Raw genomic sequence first — 21128 nt, 5'->3', positions numbered from 1 at the left:
AAGAAAGAGAAGGATGAGGAAGAGGAGGAGGAGGAAGAGGAGGAGGAGAGAAACCTTGGCCAGTGTGGCTCAGTTGATTGGAGCATCATTCCATAGACCAAAATGTCACAGGTTCAATTCCCAAGGATGAGGACACATGCCCAAGTTGTGGCTTAGATCACCCACAGGGGTAGATAGGAGAAGGCAGCCAGTCCATATTTCTCTCTCGCATTGATCTCTCTCTCTCTCTTCCCCTTTCTCCCTCCCCCTCTTCCCCTCTCTCTAAAAACAATGGAAAAAAATGTCCTCAGGTGATGATAAAAATTAAAATATTTTTTAAAAGTAGTATTTCAGTATAAAATCAAAATACTGCTCTCTAAAGAGAATATAAAGAAGCAATTTCTATTTCCTTCAGCCCTCCTTCCAGCTGTCCTCCCACCCCAGTACAGCCAGTGATATGCACCCTGAGGAGGCAGGAAAGAGCTATTACCTCCTCTAGAACGGAGAGGGTTCATACTTCTCAACCTTTTCTTTCCTGGGTATCTCTCTGTTTTTCTTTCTTCAGTATATCTTCAACATCCACTGTGAATATTTTCTGAGAAAGATGATGCTAGAAAATAAATTGCAAGTTGGATTTAACAGAGCATTCATTTCACTGCCCACTTTTACATTCTAAGAGGGAAGGAGATCAGTCCTCCTCAAATGCTACTATATGTTATCTAAAATGTCAAGTCTTTAAAAATTTATTTTGAAAATTTTATTTTTTAAAGAGTGGGGAAGGATGGAGAAAGAGAGGGAGAAATACATGAATCAGTTGCCTCTCATGTGCCCCCAAACAGGCACCTGGCCTGCAGCCCAGGCATGTGCCCTGACTGGGAATCAAACCAGCAATCTTTCATTTCATGGGTCGACACTCAGTCCACTGAGCCACACCAGCCAGGGCTAAAATGTCAAGTTTGAACAAAAAAAAAACTTATGTGATATAAGAGAAACAGGAAGGCCCCAGCTAGCATGGCTCAATTGATTGGGCATCATCTCACAGACCGAAAGATCATGGGTTCAATTCCCAGTCATGGCACATGCCTGGGTTGCAGGTTTGATCCCTGACCAGGGCATGTATGAAAGGCAACCAGTTGATGTTTCTCTCTCGCAACAATGTTTGTCTTCTTTTCTTTCTTTCTCCCTTCCCCTATCTCAAAAATCAGTAAGTACATCACCAGGTGGAAATAGAAGGAGAAGAAGAGAAACAGGAAGATAGACCCAAACACAGGAAAAGAAGCAACAAAACTGCTTGTGAGAAGGCCTAAATATTCTGACTTAACAACACAGTTCTTCAAAGCAGCTATTATAAACCTGCTCAAAGAACTAAAAAAAGTTCCTATCTAAAGAATTAAAGAAAGGCACAATGACAATGTCTCATCAAATGGAGAGTAATATTAGATAAAAAAAATCTTTAGAGTAACCGAATGGAAATTCTGGAGTTGGAATGTACAATAACAGAAATGCAAACTTCTCCAGAGGGGCTAAACAGTAGATTTAAACAGGAGAGAGGAAGTACTGGAGAACTTAAAAATAGGTCAATGGAGTTTATGCAACCTGAAAATGGAAAGAAAAAAGAATGAAGCAAAATGAGCAGAACCTCAGACAAATGTGGGTAGTACTTAAGTGCTCAAACATATACTACATGGAGATGTGAGAAAGGGAGGAGAAGAAAGAGGGAGCATAAAAATATTGGAAACAATAATTGCTGAATTTTCACAAACTTGATGAAACATTATTCTACACATCTAAAAACCTCAAAGAATTCAAAGTAGGATAGATGGAAAGAAACCCTATGCCACAATATATTATAATCAAATGTTGAAAGACAAAGAAAAATCTTGAAAGCAGCAATAGAATGAAATATCAATTCAATACATGGAAGAAGCCCCAGTGAGATTAGTGAGATTAATGGGTTACTTCACAGAAAAGAGCAACTAGAGGCCAGAGGTCAGTGGATGCCATGTTTAAAATACTGATTTTAAAAGGCGACCAAAAATACTATATACAGCAAAATTATTTTCAAACTTAAGGCAAAATTCAAGACATTCAAAGATAACAAACCTTGAGAGAATTCACTGTTAGCAAATCTGTCTTGTAAAAAAAACTGAGGAAAGTTTTTCAAACTGAAAAGAAATGATGCCCAACAGTAATTCAAATCTACAAGAAAAAGCAAGGTGACAATGATGGTATTATATAGTTACTCATAAAAATACAGTATAATTGAATGGTTCCTTATTTCTTCTCCAAAGTGATTTTAAAAGCAATTGTATATATGCTATATATATATATGTGTGTGTGTGTGTATGTGTGTGTGTGTGTATAATTATATCATTTATTGTTTGGTCTGCAAAATATAGAAATGTAACATATTTGAAAAATATTTGTAGGAACAAAGCTGTATGCAAGTAGGAAGTAACACAGATGGTAACTCAAACCACAGGAAGAAATGAAAAGAATCGGAAATGACAAATAAGAAGGCAAATATTTTAAAAACCCTATAAATATGTATTTATACTTTTCTCTTAGTTCATTTAAAAAATAAAATATATAAGCAATAATATCATCAAGGCATAGTAGGGTTATAGATGTGATATGCTAGAAAAATAATAGCCAAATGTGGGAGGGGAACAGAGCTATATAAGGACAAAGTTTCTCTATATCATTGGAATTATGTTAGTACAGATCTGATTCTGATATATTAACATATATTTTCTGATAAGTAACCATTTTACTGTAATCCCTAGGGTAACCATTAAGAAATTAACTCAAAATATAGTTTTAAAACACTATTAAAGAAATTATGATGTTACACTAGAAAATATCCCACTCTAGGCAAGTATAGACATACAAAAAACAAGGCAGAATGGTAGACATAAATCAAAACTGTGTCATTATGAACATTTAATGTGAGTGAATTAACAAACCAATTAAAAGGCAAAGACTGGCAGAATGAGAAAGAAGACCAAAGGAGACACACCTTGAATTAAAACATAATGTAGTTTGAAAGTAAAGAGAGAGAAAAACTGTTGTCATGCACATTGCAACTCTAACAAAGTCAGATGGCTGTGCTGTTTCTATGAGGACAGAGCATCCCTGAGACAAATACACTTTAAAACAAAGAAGAAACAATTACTAGAAAGTAAACAGGGTTATTGTATACTTTTAAAAGACTCAAGTCTTCAGGAAGATACAACAATTGAAAATATGTATGCATCTAACAAGAGACCCCCAAAATTTCTGAAGCAAACATTGATAGAATTAAAAGGAGAATATATAATTCATGATAATAGTTGAACTACCTTACTTCAACACCCTACTTTGAATACTGGTAAAAACAACTAACTAAAGATCAGCAAGAGTATAGAAAATGTGGACACACTATAAACCGACTGAACTAAAAATGACTATAGAACACTCTACCCAACATCATTATTCATTTCTTCTTAACCATGTATTCTCCAGAATAGACATCTGATAGGCTATAAAAGAAGCTGCAAGAAATTTAAAAGGATGGAACTCATACAAAGTATATTTTCTGACTACAATGGAATAAAATTAGAATCAATAACAGAAGTAGTTAAATGGTGGATACATTGTACAAATATATGAATTTTAAAGAACATACTCCTAAATAACCATTGAATTAAGGAAGGAGTCACAAGGGAAAAAGAAAACACTTGGAGACAAATCACAACATACCAAAACCTATGGATGAAACAGTCTTAAGAGAACATTTAGAGTGTAGATGCATATATTTTTTAGAACAGACAGATCTTGATTCAATAGTTTAAGTTTTGATATAAAAAACAAAGAAAATAGAAAAAAACTACGTCAAGACAAGAAGAAGAAAATAATACTAGTGGAAATAAATGAATGGAAAAACAATATAGAAAACAACAAAATCAGTTGATTCTTTGATATTATAAACAAAATTAACAAATCTTTAGTGTTGTGAACAAGAAAAATAAAAGTCTGACATTACTAAAATTAGGAAAAACAGAGGACATCTCTACACACTTTGCAGAAAAAAAATAACTATAAGAGAATACTGTGAACAATTTGTTACCAAATTAGATAACTTAGATGAAGTGACAAACTCCTAAAAAAACATAAATTACAAAAATTGTCAAGAAGAAAAACAGAAACCAGAATGGACCAATATTGACAAGATTTAATTAATATTTAAACTTCCAACAAAAGAAACCTAGACCCAGATGACTTCAGTGTTAAATTCTATGATATTCAAAGAGGAGTGAGTAGCAATCTTTCACAAACTCACCCAGAAAATAAAATAGGGAGGAAAACTTACTACTGATTCTGTAAAGCCAGTATCCCACTGACACCAAAACTGAAGATATCCCAAGAAAAGAAAACTAAAAAACCAATATTTTCTTAGAACATAGATGCAAATCACTCGACAGAATACTGGCATACCAATCCAGCAACATGTAAAAGAATGATCCCTTATGACCATGTGGGTTTTATCTCAAGAATACAAGATGGCTTTAACATCTGAAAATTAATCAGTATAATACATGATATTAAAAGAATAAAGAACAAAAGCCACATTATCATCTCAATTGACCCCCAAAAAAGCATTTCACAAAATTCAGCAATCTTTCATAATAAAAACACTCAATAAACTAGGACTAGAACAGAACCGCTCAACCTAATAAAGAACATCTACGGAAAACCCATAACCAGCATAATATTTAATAATAGTGGAGAACTGAATGTTTTTCCCTTATGATTAGGGACAAGAATGACTGTTCACCACTTTTATTCAGCATTGTACTTCAATTAGGCAAGACAAATAAATAAAAGGCATCCAGATTAGAAGGGAAGGCAGCTGGCATGACTGTGCACTGGGAACCCCGAGGAACCACTAGTAGAAACAACAAGTGCGGCAAGGTTGCAGGATACAAAGTCAATATGAAAAAGCCTGCTGTATTTCTGTAAACTAACAATGAACAATACAAAAGTAAAATTTAAAAACAATTCCAAATACAATAGGACCTAAAAACTGAGAAAAAATTAACAAAAGAAGTGGAAGACTTCTACACTGGAAGCTACAGTACATTGCTGGAAAAAAATAAAGAATATCTAACTAAGTAGGAAGGAGTCCCATGTTCATGGATCAGATTACTTAATATTGTAGGATGGCAATACTCCCCACATTGACATACAGATTCAATACAATCCTATCAACATTCCACCTGGCTTCTTTACAGAAATTGACAAGCTGATCCTAAAATGTATACAGAAATACAATAACCTAGAATAGCCAAAACAATTTTGAAAAATAAAGGTGGAGGACTCATGCTTCCCTACTCTAAAGCTACAGTGATCAAGACAGTGTGGTACTGGCATAAAGAGAAACATGTAGATAAATGGAATATAATTGAGAGTCTAGAAATAAAGCTGTGCATTGATGCTCAATTTATTTTCAACAAGCATGCCAGGACAATTCAATGGAGAAAGAAAAGTCTTCTCAGCAAATGGTGCTGAGACAGGTACATATCTAAAAGCAAAAAATAATGACAACAATAAAGTAGAACTCTTTGCCTAAAATCATGCAGAAAAATTAACTCAAAATGGGTCATAGACCTAACTGTCAGAACTAAGAGTCTAAAATTCTTAGAACAAAGCATTAGGAGTGCACTTTCATGACCCTGGACGAGGCAATAGTTTCTTAGCAGATGGAACACCAAAAGCATGAGCAACAAAAGAAAACAATAGATGAATTTAATTTTATCAAAATGAAAAATCTTTGTCTTGCAAAAGACACCATCAAGGAAGTAAGAAGAGAACCCACAAGATGGAAGAAACATTTGTAAATCACATATATAATAAGGGACTTGGGTCCAGAATATATAACAAACCCTTACTACTCAGTAACAAAAAGACAAATTAATTTAATTAATTTGTAAAGGTCGACAAATTAATTTAAAATGTGTGAAGGTCTGAATAGACATTACTCCAAAGAAGATATAAAAATGGCCAATAAGTATATGAAAAGATGTTCAAAACAAAACAAAATGAATACTAGCCATTAAACAAATGTAAATAAAACTCTAAGAGATGCTACTTCACACCCACTAGGATAATTATTATCAAAAAGACAGACCATAACAGGTATTGTCCAGAATGTGGAGAAATTGGAAACCTCTTCTATGGCTGATAAAAATGTAAAATGGTACAGGCACTTTGGAAAACAGTTTGGTGGTTTCTCAAAATGTTAAACATAAAATTACCATATGACCAAGCATTTCTACTCCAAGATATATTCACAAGAAAAATTTAAACATATGTTCAAACACATAAGAGCTTATACGTGGATGTCCTGTCAGATTTGTTCATAGCCAAAAAGTGAAAACAACCCAAATACCCATCAACTGATGAGTGGTTAGATAAAAATGTGGTATGCCCACATAATAAAACATCATTCAGCAATAAAAAGCAACAAAAAGAAATGAATTCTAGATCTGTGTTATATCATGGATGAATCTTGAAAACATTATTCTAAGTGAAATAAGCCAGTTTTAAAAATATATACTAGATGGTTTTATTTATATGAAATGCCCAGAATAGACAAACCTATAGAACAGAAAGTAGGTCAGTGGCCCCCTAGGCCCAAGAGGGATGGGGAGTAGAGGAAGATGGTGAAAGTGGGTATGCGTTTTCTTTCTGGGATGATGAAAATGTTACAGAGTTAAATTGTGGCTGCATTAGTTTGTTATGGTTGCCATAACAAAATACACAGACTGGGTGATTTAAACAACAGAAATTTATTTCTCATAGTTTTACTGGCTGGAAGTCCAAGCTCAAGGTATCAGCAGATTTGGTTTCTTCTGAGGCCTCTCTCTCTCTGGTCTCTGTGTCCTCATGTGTTATCATCTAGGGTTGTCAGTGCTCTCATTTCTTCTTAGGAGAATTATCAGTTATGTTGAGTCATACGAACTCAATTAGCTTTTAAGGGCCGTATCTCCACATATAGCTGCAGTCTGAGGGACCAGAGTTAAGAGTTCAGTGGAAGAGTTCTGAGGACACACGAGTCAGTCCAGGGCAATGGGAATGGCTGCACAATGCTGTGAATACAATAACAACCTCTGAATTGTGCAACTTAAATGAGTGGATTTTGTGGCATGGAAACTAGGTCTCAATAAAGCTACCATTTAAAAAGGAGAAATGGAAGACTATACTTTCAGGTCTCATTTCTATAGTTTGTTAAAAAGGAGAAATGGGGGAGGCCTTTACAATTTTCAAGAAGGAAAATAAAATGATCCAATCTGGATTTTACAGAAAAAATTTTCCTCAAGGATGAAGTTATCAGGAAGCGGGAGATGAGAGGGCAGCTAAAGAGATTACTGTAACAATCCAGATTGGCTGTCCTGAAGCCTCAGGTCGACCCAGGTGCTAATGAGACAGAAGGCAGGAAGGACTCAGGCAGGAGGGGTGGGGAGGGAGCTGTTGGGGATGACCGCCTGGCCCGCTACCAGGCTGACTCCCGGTGCTGCACAGACAGTATGGTGGGGCAGGGTTCTGAGCCATCACAGGGAACCTGAAGACCTGACCCACGTCAGTGCCCTAATCCTCCATATTGCTTTGTTGTGAAGTATGTATAAAGCTTTGCATAAAATAACATCTTAGGTTCTGTGTCACTCAGAAGGAGCGGTCCATTAAATCATGACCATTCACTAATGTATTCAGTACAGGCAGTTCTGAAGGATCTGTGGGTCCCTGGTAGGCTTGGAGAGCTGTGACCATCTGCCAGCTCTGTGGAGGGGAGGGGGTGGTGAGGATGAGCGATGCAGGGTGTACACAATGATGGATCCACCACAGGCTGCCTATTGGGTCTCCAGGAGGGGAGGCTACCAGGCTCAGAGGAAGACTAGGAGCAAATGTGGACACTGTGTCTCCTGGGCCCAGTACTGTACTATACTGGGTGGGGTATTGGGGCAACCTTGATTTAACAAGCAAAGAGCTTTTCTCTGTTTGTTTTCTATTGTTTCTTGTTTAAAACTTGGTTTTCTGCTATGTTTCACTGCTACAGCAGGAGTCCAGTGCAACCAAGTTGACTAAAAAGGTATCTACATAAGTTAATGCTCACTCTGTGTGCATGTATGTGTACTTGAGTCGGCCTCCTCTCTCTCTCTCTCTCTCTCTCTCTCTCTCTCTCTCTCACACACACACACACACACACACACACACACACAATCAGACCAAGAAATCTTGGAGAAGCACTTTAGTCTCTGGGCCCCAAGTCCTCGCTTACATTAGTAAGCGAGGACTTACTCTCCTGCCCTTTCTCTCCTCCATCAAGAACTCAGTTCTCACCACTTCTCTCCTGCTCCCTCTTATCACCTACTTTTTTAAAAATTGGATTCTAGTTACTTAAAGAGACAATTCAGCCCAGTGGAGTAAAAAGAGCAAGAAGTACAACACTTGAAGATCTTCATTTGTTCCAGCAGCTCTTTCTCCGATTATGTGTATAACCTTGGGGTTTTCTTACTGTCTCTGACCCTCGGCTTCCTCATCTATAAAGTGACCATAACAGCATCACCTGTTTTGTGGGGTTGTTATGATGTTCTAATGAAATCACAAGTAGGAAAGAACATGCAAGGTTCTAAATAAGAGGAGGCAGTATTTATTCCTCCAGGGTATTAACAACTGAACTCCTTTATAAACCTGTGGCCTGGAAGTTTAGCCCTGAGCCAGGAGGTGGGAGAATATTTGGGCTGAGGGCAGAGTGGTCCCAGAGTGCCCATGTAGGTAAATGACTCCCACCTGCCTATGTAGAATATGTCCTACACACGTGTTTTTTAGTCCCTAAAACTACTCCAGACCTTCTGTTCAGGTCTTTCAGCATGCATTTTCATACCCTTCTGGCTGAAGTCAGAAGTGGAAAATTCCCAGAAAGAGAGTCTTCTCCTCAGCTGTCCAGTTTCAGGTTTAAAAAGCTGAGTGGACCACAAGGACCACTGTTTTATCTGTTTTGCACCATCTGGTGGACTGTGCCTGGAGGTACAGCATCCGCCCTTCCACCTCCAAGCAGCCGCAGAACCTGTCAGGTGTTGCTCCAGGGTTAGGCCTGGGTGGCCGGGAGGCAAGTCAGCATCCATGAAGAAAGAGGCTCAAGGGAAAGCAACAGAAAGGAACAGACTCATCCTTCATGAAGAACTTGTCATAAGCTACAAGCAACCAAATCAGCCCCATCCACCCTGACACCCCAAAAGGCTGGCTGGCCAGTCCTTTATCTATGGCAGCACTGGCCCTGGCTCTTCTTCCAGAGTGGAAGCCTCTTTGGAGCAGGGCTGCATCCTGGCCATCCTTGCACTCTCCCTTCCCCTTCCACTCCTGCCTCTACACACACACACACACACAGTGCGTGTGCACATACTCACAGCCCCCACTTCCACCTGACCCGAGGACAGGACTCTGTAAATGCTTGTACCTACACTGAACTGAGAGGGCAAGGGTCTCTTTAGCATCATAGAGCCTTAGATTTTAGAAGAGGCTCTATAACTTCCTGAGGTTGTGCAGCCTTGGAGTATGGGTTGGTCCTCCTTCCTCCTTTTCCACCCCTTCCCTCGTGAAATGGGGACTCTACCACTCAGTGATGACATGATGAGGTCACAGATATACATCTAAGCCACGGGTCTTATTCAGAATCTGACTGATCCATCAGCAGACATTTACTGAGGGCATATTCCATGCTGAGCATCGTGCAGTCTGTGTAGGGGAAATGGGAAAGAGGGAGAGGGGAAGCAGAGCGTGAGACGTGTGCTCGTACACAGGCCCAACCAGAAAACAAGACAGACTCACAAGACACGAGAGCAAGACGATAACTGGGATAGCAAATGGGCCCCTCCGCTCTAACTGCCCTGCAGGAAGGTCTTTGAAGAATCACAGAGGAGATGCTCGGGTGTGAGGCACGCCCACAATCTAACTGGAAACCTCTGCTGAGTACAGCACCTCTCAGAGCAGCTGAGGCTTCCCAAGGCGACTTGGTAATACTGGCCCTGGACAGATCACGGGTTTCTTCCAAGCCCGTTCCCTGCGTGATTGTTTTTGCCTATCATCTCAGTGTTTTCAAATTCTATCCTGTCTTGTGGGTTTATTTCCCACCCTAGGAAAGTCTTTCCTAATCGCCCCAGGTTCACTGAGGTCCTTTTCTCTGAATACCTACACTACCTTAAAACTGATATCCCATGACAAAGCCCACAGTCGTCATCTTCTCTTTCCCGATATACCGTGTGTGCTTGCCTAGTCTCCTAACCAGAATGTGAGCTCAGTTAGGCAAGAGGCGCCTGAGTTGTGTACGCATAGGATGGACTCAGTGCAAGCAGATTCCACCCCTCCGTCTTCCGGTAGAGAAGAGAGGCGCCCCCTCCTGGCTGGGGAAGTGGCTGCAATCAAGCTCCTGGGTGTGACTCGGGTAGTCGCCAAAGAGAAGGGAAAAAAAGGCTGTCCCAGCTATACTAAGTAAGGCAAGGGCAGCCCCTGCCAACAGGCTGTCAGCCTGACCTTTCCCCATTAAGACACTCCCTCCTACTCCAGGCTGTGTGGTTTCCAGACTTTCCCATTCAGGGCAAGCTCTAAGATCCACTTTAGCTTGTGTTCACCTGGACTCCAACAGAGAGCAGAGACACCTTGGTGTGCTGTGCCTCAGACTCCAGAATGCTTTCCAGAGACCCAAGGCTGCCAGAGAGTTTCTGCGGAACTCTCTTAAGAACACTATCCCAAAGTGTGTTTCACAAAATACTGGTCTTACAGAAATAACAAAAGTAATCGAAGTCAGAGATGTTTAGAAACATTAAGTTAAAAGAATGGAGACAGAATTTTGTGTTTTGTTTTGTTTTACTTTCCTGCAGAAAGTTCCAGAGCCCTTAATGGATATGATAAGTCTCCAAGAAGGGGCTGCAGTGCATTGCTCCAAGTGGATTTGGCCAGGGAATGGCTTTCCCAGGAGTGCTTCCCGCTTTTGGAAAGGTCTTCAGGGCATGCCTTTCAATCTTCTTGAAAAATCCCCATAAAATTTTCAGAACTGCTTTGCCAGTCATTGTCTTTCTTTTAAAAATTATGATATAGATGCAGATACATGCATATAAAATAAATTTCTCTGAATACCAAAGAGATTTATGACAGAAAATGCCATCATGGAGAATAAATAGACCAAGAGAAAACTTTAAAACCATGGAACAGTGATGAGTCTTTCAGTCCTGTCTGCATTTTCTATTGAAAAGGAATGGATCCTGCAGAATTCCTGCTACTTGGAGAGAACTTTCCAGATAAAATCTTGCCTTTTTTCCCCAAAAAGTCACAGTTCTACTTCTTCCTCCACTTCCTCTATTGAGCACCACTGAGCATAGATCACAGGCTCCCTACACAGCCCAGCAAGCTCCAGTCCTCCTCAAAACCCTCACCCTCAGGTACACTGAATAGGTGTTTTCAAACTGAAGTCACCAGCTGGCTGGAGAAGAGCCCCAAGGGCTTATGATGAGGGCTTACTCCTTACCTTCAAGTTATTCAAATAGTACTTAATGGAGCTTATTCACAAAAGATGTCCAGTGTGCTGAGACAGCAGGAATAGAGGGAGGGATCTAAAGTGGGCAAAATAAAAGGATTGGGTTACACAACATCTAAAGTCACTTCCAATGTGACTCATCAAGACAATTACTATGGTTGAATTTTTAGACCAAAACTATTATCTTGGAAAATAAACGCCTGAGAGAAAGTAATACTAATGATAAAAAAAGGCCAAACCCACTGTCTATCTCAAAGTCACTAGGCTCTCTGTCCTTCTCACCTGCTCATATACCTTGCCCAGATGAAATCGTATTTTAAGGAAGTATTTTGAGGATAAAGGACTTACTGAAGGACAGCCTATGAGCAGGCTGGAAAGTCGTAGGGGAAAAGCACACATAGCTGTGCCCTCGGCCTGGAGCCAGCTCTGCTTGGTCCCTGCCCGTGTTCTCCACTATTCCAGTCTGCTCCCCACTAGGATTTTCAACGGACTTCTCGGTAATGTTTAGGGCAAATAGTAATAAAAATATTAAATGAGATAATATGTAAGTGCCCAAACTAAAAGATGTTAGTCATTGTCGTTTTAAGTATACACTTTCAAAAAATTATAATTTCTAAGGCCTGAAACCAAACAAAAGAGAAAATGTAGAAATTGTCTTCAGTTTTAGCCACAGAATGACAAAGGCAGCTGTTCATTTATTAGGTACCAGGTAGGCTCCCCTTGCACAGGTCCATGCAGGATGTCACCCCAGAGAGGCAACAGCCGAGACTAGAAATTATATATAGGCCATGTTACTATTCAGTTCCCTAAACTTAAAATATTCAGCCTTAAGATCAGTATATTTAGTTTAGCAAAGTCTATTCAATCAGCCTTTTATTATTTTCCTCCCTGGCAGTCACCACACACAAATTCAGCCTCATTGCTGTAGTGCCAGCCATTGCCAGGGGCTTCCTGCCATCAGCCTTCCTCAGACCTGCCCAGTGCCACCAAGTCAGCTGGCTGAACTTACAACTTGGATCGTCTTCCTCCTGTACTGAAAATCCTGGTCAGTCTCCCACTAGGTATAGAATTAAGCCCAAACTTCTCAGCCTGACACACGCTACACTCTGCCATGTAATAATCCAGCTCCCCCTTTCCTTTCACCTCCAGCCATTGACCGGACCCAACCAAAAGCCCAAAGGAGAGGCAGCCCATTCCTTCAGCCTCCTGTGGCACAGAGCAGCTGGAAAGGATAGGAAGGGAATCTAGAGGGGGAAAGAGAGAGTAACCAAGGCAGCCACGAAGGTAGGTTTTTAAATATAGTAATGCAGAGATTGCCCCAAGAGTACCTGAAAAAAGTAGGAATTAATATTCATATAATCTTGGGGTAGGCTTTCTAAGCATGACCAAAACTGACAGAGCCTGGGCTGGCCCAACAGCAAGGCCATTTGTTTCCAGAGCCCATGCCTCATATATGTAAATATGCAAATAAATACATTATTAAAGAGCTTTTATCAATTAAAAAATCAGTAAGCATATCATAAAAATCCAAAAGCTTCAATTTCAGTAAAAATCAGGCAAACTTAAATATATATATGTGACACTATTAAATTGGCAAGTTTTTAAAATAATCTACCACCTACTATTGACCCAGGTGCGATTCAATAGGCAGGAGTTTCCAGGGATACAACTTTCTTGGGATCAACAAATATCAAAACCCTTAAATTCTGTGTATGTGTGTATGTATTTTGAGGTTTATTTTACAGTTGTAGGTTTTAATAAACAGTATAATTAAAGCTATTGTCACAAGACATATCTGGTGAGTCCATTTCTGGGTTTGAATTATAAGGCTTGTGAAAATAAAACATAAAAAGCAAATGGTATTCACTCCTAGACATCTACAATCAAAGACTGAATGAATGTATTACTTATGGTCAAGAGAACGGCATAGGTAGACATTCTTTTTCTTTTCATGCAACCACATAGAGAATTACAACTAAGCCTCAAAACAAATAACACCCAGAACTGTCAGAAAATCAAACTGTATGGAAGTCCAACAACCAAGGATTTAAAGAAGCCATATTCAGCCAGACAGTTTGGAGGAACAGAGATGCAGAGATGGGCAGAGAGGCGAGGAGATGCAGGGTAGTGAGGGGAGGCAGCAGCAGTGGAATGGGCAGTCCCACATTCACATGTAGTAGATAAAAATCTGGAGTGATACCTTGGGAGCCAGTGTTAACAACCCTAGGCCAGACCACACAGCCCAGGGCTCCAGTGCTGGGAAGATAAATCCCTATAACTTCTGGCTGTAAAAATCAGTGGCAGTTGGGATGGCAGAATAAACTGCCAGATTTTCAGTAAACTCTCCTTAAAGGACCCTCACAGTCTTGAACATATGCAAATACACCAACTCTGGGATTTACCACCAAGGCAACAGCTGGAAGCATGCCAGGTTGCATAAGGGGAGTGGGTGAAGTGACTGGAAATGGGAGCAAGTGCTCCCAGGCAGCGGCACTGTCCCCTCTCCAAGCCCTCCTCCCACACAGAGCCACAAAGCAGTGAGGCTGGCTGCCCTGACCTGGAGATTACCTCAGGTTCCACCCCACATAATTTACAGGGGCCTTGTCTACAATAGGCCATGATACTAAGACAGGGAGTCTAAGCAGCTCTATCTAATACACAGAAACAAACAGGGAAGCTGCCAAATTGAGAAGACAAAGAAATATGGCCAAAATCAAAGAACAGACCAAAACCACTGAAAAAGAATGAAATGAAATGGAGATAACCAACTTATCAGATGCATTTCAAAATACTAGTGATCGGGATGCTCCAAGAACTCACTGAGTACAGCAATAACATAAAGGAAGAAATGGAGTTTACACTAGCTGAAATAAAGACAAATCTACAGGGAACCAACAGTGAAGGAGAGAAAGCCAGGATTCAGATCAATGATTTGGAACATAAGGAAGAAATAAGCATTTAACCAGAAGAGCAAGAAGAAACAAGAATTCAAAAAAAAAAAAAAACAAGGATAGTATAAGAAGCCTCTGGGACATCTCCAAACATACCAACATCCAAATCATAAGGATGCCAGAAGAGAAAGAGCAAGAGATTGAAAACTTATTTGAAAAAATAATGAAAGAAAACTTTCCTAATTTGGCAAAGGAAATAGACATACAAGTCCAGGAAACACACAGTCCCAAACAAGCTGGACCCAAAGAGGAACACACCAAGATACATCATAATTAAAATACCAAAGGTTAAAGAAAAATAGAAACCCTTAAAAGCAGCAAGAGAAAAGCAGAGAGTTATCTACCAAGGAGTTCCCATAAGACTGGCAAGAAGTATTCAAAGTGATGAAAAGTAAGGATCTACAACCTAGATTACTCTACCCAGCAAAGCTATCATTTAGAATGGGAGGGTAGATAAAGTGCTTCCCAGACAAGGTAAAGCTAAAGGAGTTCATCATCACTAAGCCATTATTACATGAAATGTTAAAGGGATTTATTTAAGAAAAAGAAGATCAAAGCTATGAACATTAAAATGACAAATTCACAATTATCAACAACTGAATCTAAAAAAAACACTCTAAGCAAACAAGAACAGGAACACAATCACATATATGGAAATCATTTGGAGGGTTATCACTTGGGAGGGGGAAGGAGGAGAATGGGGGAAAAGGTACAGGGATTAAGAAGCATAATTGGTAGGTACAAAATAGCCAGGGGGAGTTTAAAAATAGTACAGGACATGGAGACGCCAAAGAACTTATATGTACAACCCACAGACATGAACTAAAGGGGGGATGCTGGAGGGAAGGGGGTACCAGGCAGAGGGGGGTAAAGGGGAAAAATTTGGACAACTATAATAGCATAATCAATAAAATATATATATTTTTAAAAGACTGTCTTAATTCAGAGACTATCTGGCTTGGATTAAAGATCTATGAATTTGCTAGGGGTGGTAAACACACTATACAGTGTACAGATGATGTGTTGTGGAATTGTACACCTGAAACCTGTATAATTTTGTTAACCAGTGTCACTCCAATAAATTCGATAAAAAGGGAAAAAAACTTAAATAAATAAATGCAAGAAAATGTCTATGGGAAGAAAAAACCCTTCACTTTTTTGTACCTTAGATTTTAGTCTGAAAGAATAAATTATGAATGTGCACAAAGACTTGACAATGAAGATATTTAGGGAGGAAGTATTTAAAATGGCAAAATGTTGGATAGAAGCTAAATATCCCTACAAAAAGCGTAGTTAAATAAATTTCAACAAAATATTACAAAATACAATGCAACCATCAAATATGATATTCTGGAAGTTATGACATGGAAAAATATTTAGATTTTTTGAGACAAAAAGGAATTCAAAATATCTTGTGAACAGTATGATGCTGTTTATGTTAAAATCTGCATTTAAAAAGCCCAAAAGATAATATAAAATGGTATCAGTGGGTATATTTGGGTGACAAGATTCAAGTGATTTTTAAGTATTTATTTTGTTGCTTATTTGTACTTTTCAAATGTTCTGCATGAAATGCTTTTGTATTAAGAAAAGCATGATAAAAGCACTATAAATTAATAGATAATTGTTTCTTTTATATGCAGAGTGATTTTATTCATGATCCTGAGCTACTGTGTGATGCCCCCCCAGGCTGTGTGCTAGATACCTCCACCAGGCACATCCTCCGGTAAGTTAGAACTTATTCCCAAATAAAATGTAAAACAATAATGATAATCTACCATAATTCAAAGTAATTTTTCTAAGTGTGAAAAAGAAGCAGTAAGAGATATAAGTGACCTCATCACATCAAGAACAGGTTAAATGACCCTTTCATTCACCTTTCAGGGCTGCAACCTTTAGACCATGCTGCTTTGTACCAAAATGCCCAACGCCTACAAACCCCTTTGTGAAACTAAGCCACAGAAAGAAAGAACCCTTGTCTAGCAGCTAAAGGCAAATTGCCAGTTTATTTCCATCCTTCATCTGATTCTCAGTTGGCCAGCTAAGTGAAAAAGGTAACCAGAGACAGGGAGAAGGCCACTGATAAGAATGATAGATAAGTAAATAAAACATTCACAAGAGTCAGTTCTCTGTGTCTCAAACCCATTTGATGTGAGTTTCAGTGATTGTGCCTGTTTAAAGAATCAACGTTGCATAAAAATGGGCCATGGGACAAAAAAAAGTGACACAGGATGCAGATGTGCATGTCTTAATCATGGAACATGATATAAGGAGAATGTACCTTGAGGAGGCCTGCTCCTTGCTGGAGGGGTCCTGAGTCCTCCAGTCCCTCCAAAAGACAACATTGTCTTTTGCTGTTTGAAAATACCTGCGCGGTGATGGGGTGTAGGATGCTTGCATTATGATCCTGCTGTGACTTACACAAGCCAATCAATTTCCATTTGTTTTACCTTGTCATTTAGTCAACTGTTTCATAGGCAGTAAACACTGGGCATGCATATGTGAAATTGATTCCTCTCCGAAATGGAGGCTAAGGCAATTATTTCTTCCTTTTGGTGTTCAGGTGCCATATGCTCCAGTAGAGGTCAGCCTCTGTCAGACAGTTCAAGGACACAGAGAAGCCCCTCCCTCCTGACCTTATCACCTTCAAAATCCTCCCCTTCTAGCTGATGGTACAGTGGAAAGAACCCCACAAACTAAAGTCATTGCATGATGGCCAGGTCAGGTTATTTAACTTCTCTTTGCTTCAGTACAAAAAGAGGGGGAACAGAGGGAGTGTTTTGTAAGTAAAGTTACTTAATAGAATCTAGCACAATATCTGACTCAAAATGCATGCCAGTGAGTGTATTTTCTTTGCTTCCTTTCCTTCTCTCTTAAGATCACTCCATTCTATCATCAGAGATAAGACAAGTATCCCTATAAGAGGCCCTGATTGGCTTAAGTTCATACTGAGATATGAATCACCAAAAATAGATCCTTCCTTGAAAACTGTTTCTAAAAAGATGGGTGATACAGGTGTCAGCAAGAGATGGAAGACAAAGAGGGAGGAGTTATGGAAAGGCTAGTATGGGGTAGGAAGACAACAGTTGTGTCAAAAACTTACTCAACAACATCAGCTAGTGTTAGTTCTAGAACACCAAAATTGGGTGAAAATACATTCAAGTTCTGGGAACCAGACATACATAATGAAGTCTAGTGGTTATATAAAATATTCTTACGGTCAAAATCACAAAAGACATTAGAGGACAGGTGTTAGGAGCCCTGGATCCTTGCCCCAGCCTCCAACCCTGCAGGAGCTGAACACTTACTTGTTAAGGGCAGCAAACAAGGGTACATGGTCCGAATCTCCATCCTGCTGCGGAGAGTGTGTGACCTTAGACAAACTGCCAAGTCCCACCAGGCCTCATTTCTCCCATCCCTAATGTAGGATAACAATGACTTATTGATAATTTACTGAACAGATAAATAAGATAATAAATGTACAACATTTGGCACTATGTCTGGTAGTTTATGTCTTCAGAAAATGGGAATCTCTATTAATTACTGTGTTATCCTAGGAAAGCACTTCCTCCCTGGACATCAGTTTCCTCATGTTTAGAGGGGGAGCAGGGAATTGAGAGGTAACCTCTAGGACCCTTGAAGAGCTAAAACTTCCCACCTGTCAGGTCCAGCCTCCCTCGGGTCAGCTGGACAGAGGAGCCGGCTGCTCGAACACAGGGCCTGCCCTGGGGAACACAGCCTGAGGTCTCACAGCTGCTTCCATCACGCGAGGCAGGAGGACAACGTGCCAAAAGAATCCGTGAGAGAAAAAGATTCAATCCAGGCCCATCTGAAGGCAAGACTTTGTCAAGATCATTCTGAAAATGAAACATGACTTCCTCTTTTTTTGTTTAAGGTCAAGCAATGAGAAGGGAGACCACGCTGAGCTCAGTCTCTGGGGGATCCTGTAGGATCGCATAACTCTCCAGAATGCCATTTTAACTGATGTAAGTGTGAAGGAGCTGGAACCCCAGGGATTAAATTTCTGCTGAAATACACATGTTTTCTGAGAAAAAAAAATGAGCTCTTGACCCAGAGAATGCAGAGCCTTTTGGAAAACTGTTCGGAGCCTGATACCGAGGGTATCAGATGCCACTGGTCTTTCAGGGCTCCCCTCCCGTTGGAGGCTCGCATGAGATCACACCTGGCCACACTGGCCTCCAGGCAGAGGAGGGGGAGAGGGACACCTGTCCCAGCTTGTCTCACATATACACACACACATTCCTAGGCCTGGGAACTTTTTCCCCCACAAAGACATGTTTTATGACTATACTTGTACTTTTATGACAAAACAATCCCACATTCGTCTGAGAGGAAGTGGGGTCTAAGTAGCCTGGGAGACTAGACACCTGGGCTCTGCCAGCCTAGTCCCGTGACAGCGCCTCTAACCCACCCCCATGCAGCTGGGGCTGGGCTTGTCCACCGCCAGGGAGTCAGAGTGTATGCCCAGCCAGCCCTCTTTTTGTGAGAGAGTAGGCTACGGTTTGTACTGGCAAGTATTTGCCTCTTGTTCCCACCCCAGGCAACCATATGATCGGTTGTCACTATACATTAGTTGGCACTTCCTAGAATTTGATATAGATAGGATCCTATGGTATGTACTCTTTTGAGTCTGGCTTTTTGTCTTCAGCACAGTTACTTTGAGCTTTACCCATATTGTGTGTATCAATCGCTGGTTCCTCTTATTGCAGGGTGGTGCTCCATTGTGTGCACTTACCACAGTTTGCTTGTCCATTCTCCTGCAGATGGATGGGTATTTTGGTTGTTTCCTGCTGGGGCAAAGCTGCTGTGAATATTGGTGTACAAAATGAAAAGAGTATGTGATGCTCAGAAAGAAGGTCTGGTTGCAAAGTCCCGCATGTCTTCTCAACTCTCCAAGCCTTGGTGTTTTCAGTTCGAGAAAGGTGATACACGCCGTATTTTGCTGTGTATGTGGCGCACCATGTTTTTGTGCTTGTTACACACAGAACTATTATATCCATTATTATGCGCAGGCTGTGTAAAGGTTATACTCATGTATAATGCACATCCTTATTTTTTTCTTAAAAATCTGGGCAAAAAAGGGTGCATTATACATGGCAAAAATAAGGTGCTCCTTCCCAATGCCCTGAAAATTAAGTGACACAAAGCATGGGAAGGTTCTTTATAAAGTATAAAAACCATGTATATGTGATATTAATATTCCCCTCAGTAGTTATTCATTCATAATCAAATAACTGTGGGTTAAAGTTGATGGGTGGGTATTTGTGAGTATGTGTGATTGTGTGTGAGTGTATTGGAAGACACCCTGCACAGAACTGGGGGGGCACCCTGCACAGAATTGGGGAGGGGGGTCAGGGACAAGTACAGTTCAGCACCACCATCCCCAAAGCACTCACCATCCATGTGGGGCAAAAGTAGTAAAACACCTAGAAAGATGAATAAATCTAGACACTAGACACAAGGTAAGAAGATGACCAGGGAGGCATAGTGATCAGCACCCTGATCACTATGCCTGTATGTCTGGAGACTTACACCAGAAAGAGGGATGCAAGTGTGAACTGGGACAGTTTGGAAGGCTTTGTGATAGATGTGAGGGTCCTTGGGGCTTTGAGGAAGGCAGGAAGGACACGGTGGGCAGTGCATAACGACCAAGGACCTGCCCACACCCTATGTCCTGAGAGTGTAAGGTGAAGCCAGTAGGAGTCCTGGGAGTATTTATATCTGAATCTTTCTCGCTGCAATAGCCCAAGTACTTAGTAAACTTCCCACCATATCATTTCTCATCAGAACAGGCCTGTATCATGTTGGTGCTATGCCTGATGGTTCAGTCCTGACTGGGACAGAGATGTGTTCTCACATCTTCCTGAGGGGGAAGGATGCTCAGAGAGCCTCAGCACTTGGCCACAGCGGGAGCCTACAAAGGCCAGAGTGAGGGGGAGGTGCAAAAGAGAAGGACCAGTTGGAAATTTGTGTAAAGAGCAGATGAACTCCCAGATCTTCTCCCCAAGCCTGTGCAGCCAAGTGTTGCTTTCTCCCACCCTGGCAGACATGATGGGAGACTTAGTCTCTAAATGGGTTAAACAAAGGAGACCTGGAACCAGGAATAGCAGGCACAGCTGTGGGCAGCAGTGAGACACTGCACAGAACACTGGACATTGGAGACAGGTCTGAGAAAAGGAACGGTGCACAGCTCGCCTCCGCCTTGCCCTAGTTCACTGTCTGAAGAGTGGTGACCAGGCTCACAGGCCCCAGGCTGGAAACTAAAGCCCTCATCACTGGGGAAACTGACAAGCTCAAGCAAGGAAAGCAAAAACACCTAAATATACTGATGTTCCATCAATTTATCCACCTACAAATTATCCTGATTCTTACTCGAGTGCCCTATAGTGAGATCCAGTGATCAAAGAGCACCGCCCCCACACACACTTCTATTCCATTTAGCCCGGGAGGATGGCTGCAGGGCATCCAAGATTTGAGGAAAGCCTATAACATGAAAGATAGACAAAGAAAAGCAATAAATGTAGAAGAAACAATGTTAAACACATTTAATGGAGCATAAGAGATATAAGAAAGAATGAAACCAGATCAAGATCTATGAAACAAGAATA

The 21128-nt window shown here is 40.5% G+C and overlaps 1 long non-coding RNA gene across 1 annotated transcript; it reads right to left on the bottom strand.

The window, feature by feature from the left end:
* Positions 1-461: 461 nt before the first annotated feature.
* Positions 462-14439, bottom strand: LOC118502302. Its single transcript, XR_004905012.1, has 3 exons — positions 14134-14439; positions 4589-4596; positions 462-472 (listed from the first exon to the last, which is right to left on the bottom strand). It is a non-coding gene; the product is annotated as an uncharacterized LOC118502302 (long non-coding RNA).
* Positions 14440-21128: the final 6689 nt, after the last annotated feature.

The sequence above is a fragment of the Phyllostomus discolor genome, chromosome 8, assembly GCF_004126475.2.
Source record: "Phyllostomus discolor isolate MPI-MPIP mPhyDis1 chromosome 8, mPhyDis1.pri.v3, whole genome shotgun sequence".
In the NCBI taxonomy this organism is placed as follows: domain Eukaryota; kingdom Metazoa; phylum Chordata; class Mammalia; order Chiroptera; family Phyllostomidae; genus Phyllostomus; species Phyllostomus discolor.
The sequence above is the reverse complement of the archived record's forward strand: the minus strand, read 5'-3'. Positions and strand labels throughout refer to the sequence as shown.